Source organism: Chlorocebus sabaeus, chromosome 10 (assembly GCF_047675955.1).
Source record: "Chlorocebus sabaeus isolate Y175 chromosome 10, mChlSab1.0.hap1, whole genome shotgun sequence".
NCBI lineage: Eukaryota > Metazoa > Chordata > Mammalia > Primates > Cercopithecidae > Chlorocebus > Chlorocebus sabaeus.
Window position 1 is genome coordinate 33,540,498 of NC_132913.1, and position 8,470 is coordinate 33,548,967.

Below are 8,470 nucleotides of genomic sequence, written 5' to 3' on the forward strand. Positions count from 1 at the left end.
ACCTAGATGAAAAATACGACACATGTATTTAATAGGCACAGAGAATGTAAGATGACTGGGTAGTTATCAACATCATAATAGATACTTCGATGAGGTTTTAGGAGATGGAAAGTGGACACAAGTGTGTAAATCAATGAGCACTGCAGAATTTGCTACAAAGAGGCTGCTCTGGGAGATGAAAGCAAGTCTTCTCCTCAGACACTAAAGTGGATTGGGCTCAGAGGAGAAGTGTTCATGGAGCAAGAGAGGGAGAAGTAGTCACAGTGCTGACTTAAGGGTCAGTATTGGTGATGGTTCTGTCAGGCAGCACAGTCTGCCCCTGTGCAAAGCCTAGGCAGTCCAGCATTTGTCTCTGTGGGGACAAAACAACAGGAATTATTTACTAAAGAACTTAAATGAACTATCTGGGGAGGAAACTGTCAGAAGACAAGTGTGGATATTGGACTTCTAAATACAATTCTGTCCATTCTGACATTTGACATGTAGCCACACACCCAGCACGTTGTTGCTATTCCTGTAATAAAGTATGACAGTTGTCCTGCCCCTCTCATATGCACAAGGCTGACTGCCTATTCAAGGGAGGAGCACGAATAGAACTGTTTGCAAATTTGCCAAAGAAGCCCACATCTGCTGACCAACTCTGCATTCTTAACTATGGACAGGCAGATCAGGATCATCAGATGTGTGAAAAAAAGCAACAGCATGAAAAAGAAATGCCAAAACAAACAGATCGCAGAAGAAGGAAAGAGAGCAGGTACTTCTGTAAGCAAATAAAAAGGTATAAACCACAAAAACCTCTCTTGTATAAAAAGAAATCGGAAGTGATATTATGTCAATATAACAAAAACATGGTGTTATATAAAAGAAAGAAAAAAATCAGAGAGTGAAATTAGTATGCTTGGATAAATAGAGATATAAATATGATATAAAGAGAAAAAAGAGGGGAAGCAGGAGGAGGAAGAAGTTTGTCTCAACATGTAGAACAGAAAGACAAAAAGTGTGAGAGACAAAATATTAGTCATGATGAAACAGTAAAATTCTACTAAAAATATTTCTTAAAAATAAAATTGAAAGCAAATTTGGAAGGAAATTATCTAATTATCAGAAGAATAACAGGGGAGAACTTCATGGACTTAAGACAGGAGGCTAGGTCTAAAGATTCAACAAGTGCTCCATACCTAATGAAATATATATACTTCTAAACTATTCTTGTGAAAATTTCAGAACACCAAGGATAAAGATACTGTAAGCTTCTAAAGAAGTGAAACAGCTAGCATACAAATAAAACTGAGACTAGTATAGGCATTCTCCCCAGAAATACCAGATTGTAGAATAAAGCACTGCAGAAAAACAAACAAACAAACAAACAAAACCACGTGATTCTTATTTCAAACTCCATGTCATGCCAAGATATCACTCAAATGTACAGCCCAAATAAGGACATTTTCAAACAGACATGATCTTTTAAAATGTACCTTCTGTATATCATTTTCTAGAAGGTTCTTTGAATGTGTGTTTCAAAAACATAATACCTGTGAAACAAAAAGAGGCAAATATTGGATCTAAAGAAGGGTGAATATAGCCCAGGCCAAGTGTGGACTGATGGCTGTACATTAGGTTTAAAAATGAGCTGGTCAAAATTGAAGCACACAGGACTAAATGGGGAGGTCTTCAGGTAGAAAGAGGGTGTTAGAGAGGATGGAAATAGGACATAAGACAGCATGTATGAGAGGTTGGAAGTCTTGAGATTTTGATGAATTCACAGAAAGAGTAGCATTAAAGTTTTCAAGAAAATAAAAAGATGCACAAAATAAGATGCTCCAAATAAAAGATCAAACAAAATGCTTCGTAGCACTTGGATGAAACATAAGAAATGAGAATCCAGTTGTCCTCAATCCTGGAAATGTTTTTCTTTGAGTGTCCCAGACATCATGACACCAGACTTTCAAGAAAGAAAATTTAATCCCATTTGCTGTGGCAGTGAACAATGTTTACAGGGTCACAGCAATGCAAACACTGCAAATTGGTTTCCAACTTCAAAAATCAATCTATGAACAAAAGATGAAAAGAGAACCAGTTTGATAAGTTAAAATAAATCAAAACAATAAAGGAAGAATGAGGCAGATGAAAGGTGGAGGGAAGGGTAGTATGAAATACAGACTAGAGCTGATGGTTTATACATAGAAGAGTATGTACCCTATTCAAAGTTATAAACATAATGTATGGAAAAACTGAAAGTAATGATAAAACTGTCAAATATTGAAAAGAGGGAGCAGAAGAGAAGATGAGATAGAATGAAATAAATCGTATACACACACACACACACACACACTTTTTTTTTTCATTCTTTTGAGATGAAGTCTTGCTCTGTCACCCAGGCTGGAGTGCAGTGGTGTGATCTCGGCTCACTGCAACCTCTGCCTGTCGGGCTCAAGTGAGTCTCCTGCCTCACCCTCCCGAGCAGCTGGAACTACAGGTGACTGCCACCTTGCCCAGCTAATTTTTGTATTTTTAGTAGAGATGGGATTTCACCATGTTGGCCAGGTTGGTCTCAAACTCCTAACCTCGTGAACCACCCACCCTGGCCTTCCAAAGTGCTGGGACTACAGGCGTGAGCCACCGTGCGCGGCCATAAATCATATGTGTTTAAGGAAGTGAACAGACATTGCCTCCAGTTGGAAAATTAAGAAAAACAGATATAAACATAGCTAGAGTTAAAACGATAACCTGCAGAAGAATGAAAACAGAAATGGTTAGAGAAAAATTTTCCTGGAGATTGGGACTAGGAGCAGAAAAAAATGAATTGGGTGACTCTGCTTTTCATTAGAAGACTTTTTGTACTATTTTCTTTGCTATAATGCACACATAACCCTGACAAAATTTCAAAATAAAAATAAATTTAAATTCTTTTAGAACATTTCCACCCAGTTTCAAATGACTGAAATTTAAAAATCACATTTTTAATACTAAAAACTACTACACCAATTAAAAAAATTTCTTTGTGACACCACCTACTACTCTGAACTGTAACATGTATACTATTTCCACTAGAAACTTATTTCAGAATGTGAAAGAGCATTTAGGATCACCAAAATTAGCTATGAGTTCAACCTAATGTAATTTGTTTGAATGTTTGGGAGCATGATCAAAGCGATTCATTTTTTTTTTTTTTTTCATCAGCGTGTGCTTGCATACCTGTGACTTTTTCAGAAAACTCAATATTTTATTATTAGAAATAATTTCATCGGACAAATTTTGTTTCTAGATTAAGATAGAAGGTTGTAATGGTTCTCAGAGATTTGTGATGATTTCCAAGATCTCTAATCTGTGAATTAAAGAGGATTTGTGAGTCTCAATATGGTCTAACAGGTTAAAAAATGCACTCCTTTAAAAGCTGCTACATATGAAATTGAGTAAATATAAGCATTTTTCACATTGAGTATATCTCCCGTTACTTGGTTTTTGAATCAGTAATACAGTGTCAATACAGCAAATATTATGCCATAAGTTTCATTTTGCTTTGTTTTTAGAGACTGGGTCTCGCTCTGTCACCCATCCTGGAGTACAGTGGTGCAAGTATAGCTTCCTGTAGCCTTGAACTCCTGGGCTCAATCAATCTTCTTACCTCAACCTCTTGAGTGCTTGGGACTATAGGCAAAGACTGCCATGTCTGGCTAACTTTTTTGTGGAGACGGGGCCTCACTGTGTTGCTCAGGCTGGTCTTGAACTCCTGGCCTCAAGTGTTCCTCCTGCTTCAGCCTCCCAAAGTGCCAGGATTACAAGCATCAGCCACCATGCCTGGTACCATAGTTCTTCTTAGGCAGTCAGCAAAGGTCAACCAGTAACCTGTAGCATTGGCATACTATTAACTACTTCAGGCCAAGTAACAATCTGAGCTGGATCCATATTAACGATTCCAAGAATCATCCTAGCTATGACGTTTGGTGAAATTTACTGCTTTTGTATAGGATACAATGAGTGTTACCAACTCATCTCTAGTCTCTCCTGATTTCACCAATGGCTAGAAGAGAAATCAGGTTGGTGTATATATTGAAAATTGGACCATACACACACAGACACACACACACAATTAGGATCAATATATAATAGGACCATATATAAATATATATATGGAACATATATATTATGTATATAGAACATATATGGAACATATATATGGAACATATATATATATATAACATATATAATGTATGGTCCAATTTTCCATAACTGAGCTGATAGGAAGATGTCAGTGGACTATTTCAAACATTAAGGATTTTCAAGTATGAAGTCTTTTTTTTTTTTGGAATCCAGATGCAATACTATACAAATAGGAGGCACATTGAAAGTTCATAGGCATGATCAGCAGCTATAAACCAAACCAGACATTGATGCCATGTGGAAATGCTTGGGAGAAAGAGGAATGGTAAACAGGATGTATCACATCTCTTGGAAAGAAACACCCAAAGACTATCTCCAACAAAGCAATACAACAGGAGCATCAGGAGCATCATTGTTGCAATAAAGGCAGAACGTTTATTCTAAATCCATGTCTATCTCTGCGAATTCTGGATATGATAACCAGCAACTTGATTTTTACATATTATGTCTATGTAAAAATGAATTTTAGTTCTTTATAATACTAGGGGAAAGATTTAGCTCACTATCAGCCTAATATTAAATCCATGTCAGTTCCCTTCCTGTTTCTCACATTTTTCTTAGAGTTTATTATATTTTACATTTAATGTTGAAGATTTCATAGAACATGCTTCTATAAAATGAAATTGTATTCCATGCAATTCTTCTTTGCACTGAAATGTTTTCAATGTTTAAAATATTGGAAATACATTGAAAGCCTATGATAACAATATCAGCATGCAAGATACGATCACCAGGGCTGTGGCTTCTCATTTTTTCTGATGCATTCTATAACAATGGTGCATGCAAGACATAACTTCACACACAGCATAAAGTAAAAGAGTGAAAAGAAGCCCTGCTTTATACTAGGACTTTAAGTAATATAAACGTAACTAAGATTTCTATTTTATCCCATTGGGCCAATTTGATCAACTGGTGAAATTTACTATCTGATCAGAGAGCTAAGAAAGAATGATTATTATTACTAACAGCAAGGAGAGAGTTTCAGAGCAACTGAACAAAATGAAACACACTTTAAATTAATTTGATGTTTCTCTAGAGTCTGGAAAAGTAAAGGATATATATTTAAGCAGTCTAATAGCTGAGACAAAGCACTACAACCTTTCTCAGTCAATTGCATTATCAAGCAGAATATATTTGTAAATATCTTTTAAGACACTAAAATCTACTACTTAAAATCACAGTGTTACCATAATTCATAGCATATAGTAAAACAGTTAAAGGTAAATTACTGATGTCTACAGGAATCAAGATGAAGAATCGTGGTAAGATTCTTGAGAAAAGGTATTTTGTCCTCTAGAAAGCTGTAGTTCCCCTGCGAGGGCCGGAAAAAGGTAGATGGGCAGTAAATCTACGTTGTGTGAATGAGGGTTAGATAGCTCATGTGTGATTACAAGTGGCACTGGACAGTTAGCCTATCCTGGTTCAACTCCTGAATGCAGGATTTACTATTAACTGCGTGACTGGGGAAACAAAGTAAACATTTCTGGGTCTCAGTTGTTTCATATGCAAAGAAAAGAGAATGTAATAGTTCCTACCTCCTAGGGTTGCTGGGAGAATTACATAATCAAATCCGTGAGAAGTTGTAGATCTCTACCTGGCACAGAGTAAGCACTCAATAAATGTTAAATCCTATTTTTATGTATACCCAAGGCCAAATATTCTCAACCCAATATGCACTAAAATGTGTACTCCATCTTCATATGGGATTTTTTGTGTTTATTTATTTTATTTTATTTTATTTTATTTTATTTTATTTTATTTTTAGTGATAGTGGTTAATGAACTTTTTTTGTTTTGGTCCCAACAACTTTGTCCTAATATGTAAAGAAAAATGCTTAGAAATTCCAAAAGTATGCCATGCCTATATGTTATCCACACATTTGTCTGTCCAGGCATTGTTTTTCAGCAAAATTTTCAAGAACTGACACGAATGACTATTTTTATTGATGCTGGACACCTTGGTGCCCCAGTGTTACACAGAGAGTGACATATTCAAAATTCTAGAGAAATAGCAAATTTCAACTTTACACACTGTTGGTACATGTCCATCTATAAGATATAATTAAGTAGGGTATAACTAATACTCACATAGAAATACCATTTTATTGCTGAACTTTTCTATTTTCAATTAACATTGCTATTCTTATGTTTTTATTTTCTTTCTTTATTACATTATTTTTTCACAAATATTAACTGAGTACACGTATTATCCTATTAACCCATGAATTAAAACACTTCAATTTCTTCCCCTTTCTCTAAAGATATAAACTAAATAGTTAATTTACTCTATAAGACCCTGAAGCATCTTTACCTTTCAAATCGCTTTGGCTTCTTTTAGAAACACGATTTCTAGTGCCTCCTGCTTTCAGCCCTTGGTCCCCCTTTAGTTCCTCCAATGTGCTACATTCTTTCCTGTTACAAGATTCTTCAAGCGGTCTTTTTCTCCTCTGATTACTCTCACAGCCTCTTTCTTTTTCTTCTACAAGAAGGTATGTCCCATAAAATAAAGTAAGTAGTGGCAACACTGTACCTCTCTCTTTCTCTCTCTCTCTCAATGATTGATAGATAGACAGACAGACAGATAGATAGATAGATAGATAGATAGATAGATAGATAGATAGATAGATGTGTGTGTGTATGTACGTGTGTATATATAGATGTGTGTATATATAGATATATGTGATGTTTTATGAAGCAGAGATGAATAATAGTTTATGAGCGCTGCTCAAAATGTCGGGTCCCTGAACAAAATAAATTATTATTGTAGTTTTAAGGCATTAGGTATTGAAATAGTTTGTTAAGTACCAATAGATAAACAAAACATGTTGCACCCATGTGGATTAACGTCACTAGAAAAAAACCACACAGCCATGGAAACTAGTTTTGATTTAAATTCCAGTCTACTGGAATACATGCACTTGTCTACTTGACATGTTCACTTTGATGCCGAATATGCAGTTAAAACTTAGCATGGCTTGTCCTCGTTAGTATAGTGGTGAGTATCCCCGCCTGTCACGCAGGAGACCGGGGTTCGATTCCCCGACGGGGAAGCTAACAGAATCGACCTTTGCCGGGCGCGGTGGCTCAAGCCTGTAATCCCAGCACTTTGGGAGGCCGAGACGGGCGGATCACGAGGTCAGGAGATCGAGACCATCCTGCCTAACACAGTGAAACCCCATCTCTACTAAAAAAAAAAAAAAAAAAAAAAAAAAAACACACACAAAAAACTAGCTGGGCGAGGTGGCGGGAGCCTGTAGTCCCAGCTACTCTGGAGGTTGAGGCAGGAGGATGGTGTAAACCCGGGAGGTGGAGCTTGCAGTGAGCTGAGCTCCGGTCACTGCACTCCAGCCTGGGCGACAGAGCGAGACTCCGTCTCAAGGAAAAAAAAAAAAAAAAAAAAAACTTAGCATGCTCAGGTTCAAATTCTTAATGCTATCCCTCTGAAAAACTGCTCCTTGAGATTTTCCCATCTCAGTTGATTATAAATCCTCTTCCCAGTTGCTCAGGCCTAACAAGATTGTGGTCATCTTTGACTTCATTTTTACATTTAACAATAAATTCAGCAGCAAATCCTGTTGGCTTGTGCATAATAATATATCCAGAATTTCATCATGTCTCTCTATGGCCACAGCTACCATCATCTTCATCTCCACATTGATCTCTGTGTTTCCTAAAGTCCTGGGGAGGTTGGTGAGGGGTGGTGGGGCAGGAAGGTTGTGCTCAACACAACAGGCCATGTTATCCTTATACAACTGTGAAGTCAGATCACATCATCAGATCACTCCTCTTTCCAGCACCCTCCAGTGGCTTCCTAATTCACTCAGTAAAAGCCAAAGTCCTTAAATGTCCAAATCGCCTGTGTGATCCAGGTCTTTTATGTCTGACTCACCTCCCACCCAAGCTTCCCTCCACTCACTCACTTCTAGCTATATTGGCTTCCTTGCTTTTCCTTGAATTTACCTGCCTAGTTCTAGCTCTTGGGCTTCTGGGTGCTATTTTCTATTCTTCTTGGAATCTTTTACTTGCTGTTGGCTTCCTTGCCTCCATCAGGTCTTTCTTCAAATGTAAAATTCTGAACATCTTATTTAAAATTGGAAAACTCTCAGCCCGTCTCCCTCTAGCAACCTGCATAGGTTTATTTTTCTCTCTCACCTTTATCCTATCTGCTATTAAACATTTCATTTTATTCTTCACTCTCCCAAGCCCTTAGAACACTGGCATCATGACTTGTGTAGCCTGTTTTATTTACTGCAACATCCTATCCTATCCTGCGGAGCAGTGGAGATGTTACAGGTATTTGTCTGATGAAC

At 37.1% G+C, this 8,470-nt stretch overlaps 1 non-coding gene across 1 annotated transcript; it reads left to right on the forward strand.

The window, feature by feature from the left end:
* Positions 1-7,138: 7,138 nt before the first annotated feature.
* Positions 7,139-7,210, forward strand: TRNAD-GUC (transfer RNA aspartic acid (anticodon GUC)). The gene has a single exon. It is a non-coding gene; the product is annotated as a tRNA-Asp (tRNA).
* The last annotated feature ends 1,260 nt before the right edge of the window (positions 7,211-8,470 follow it).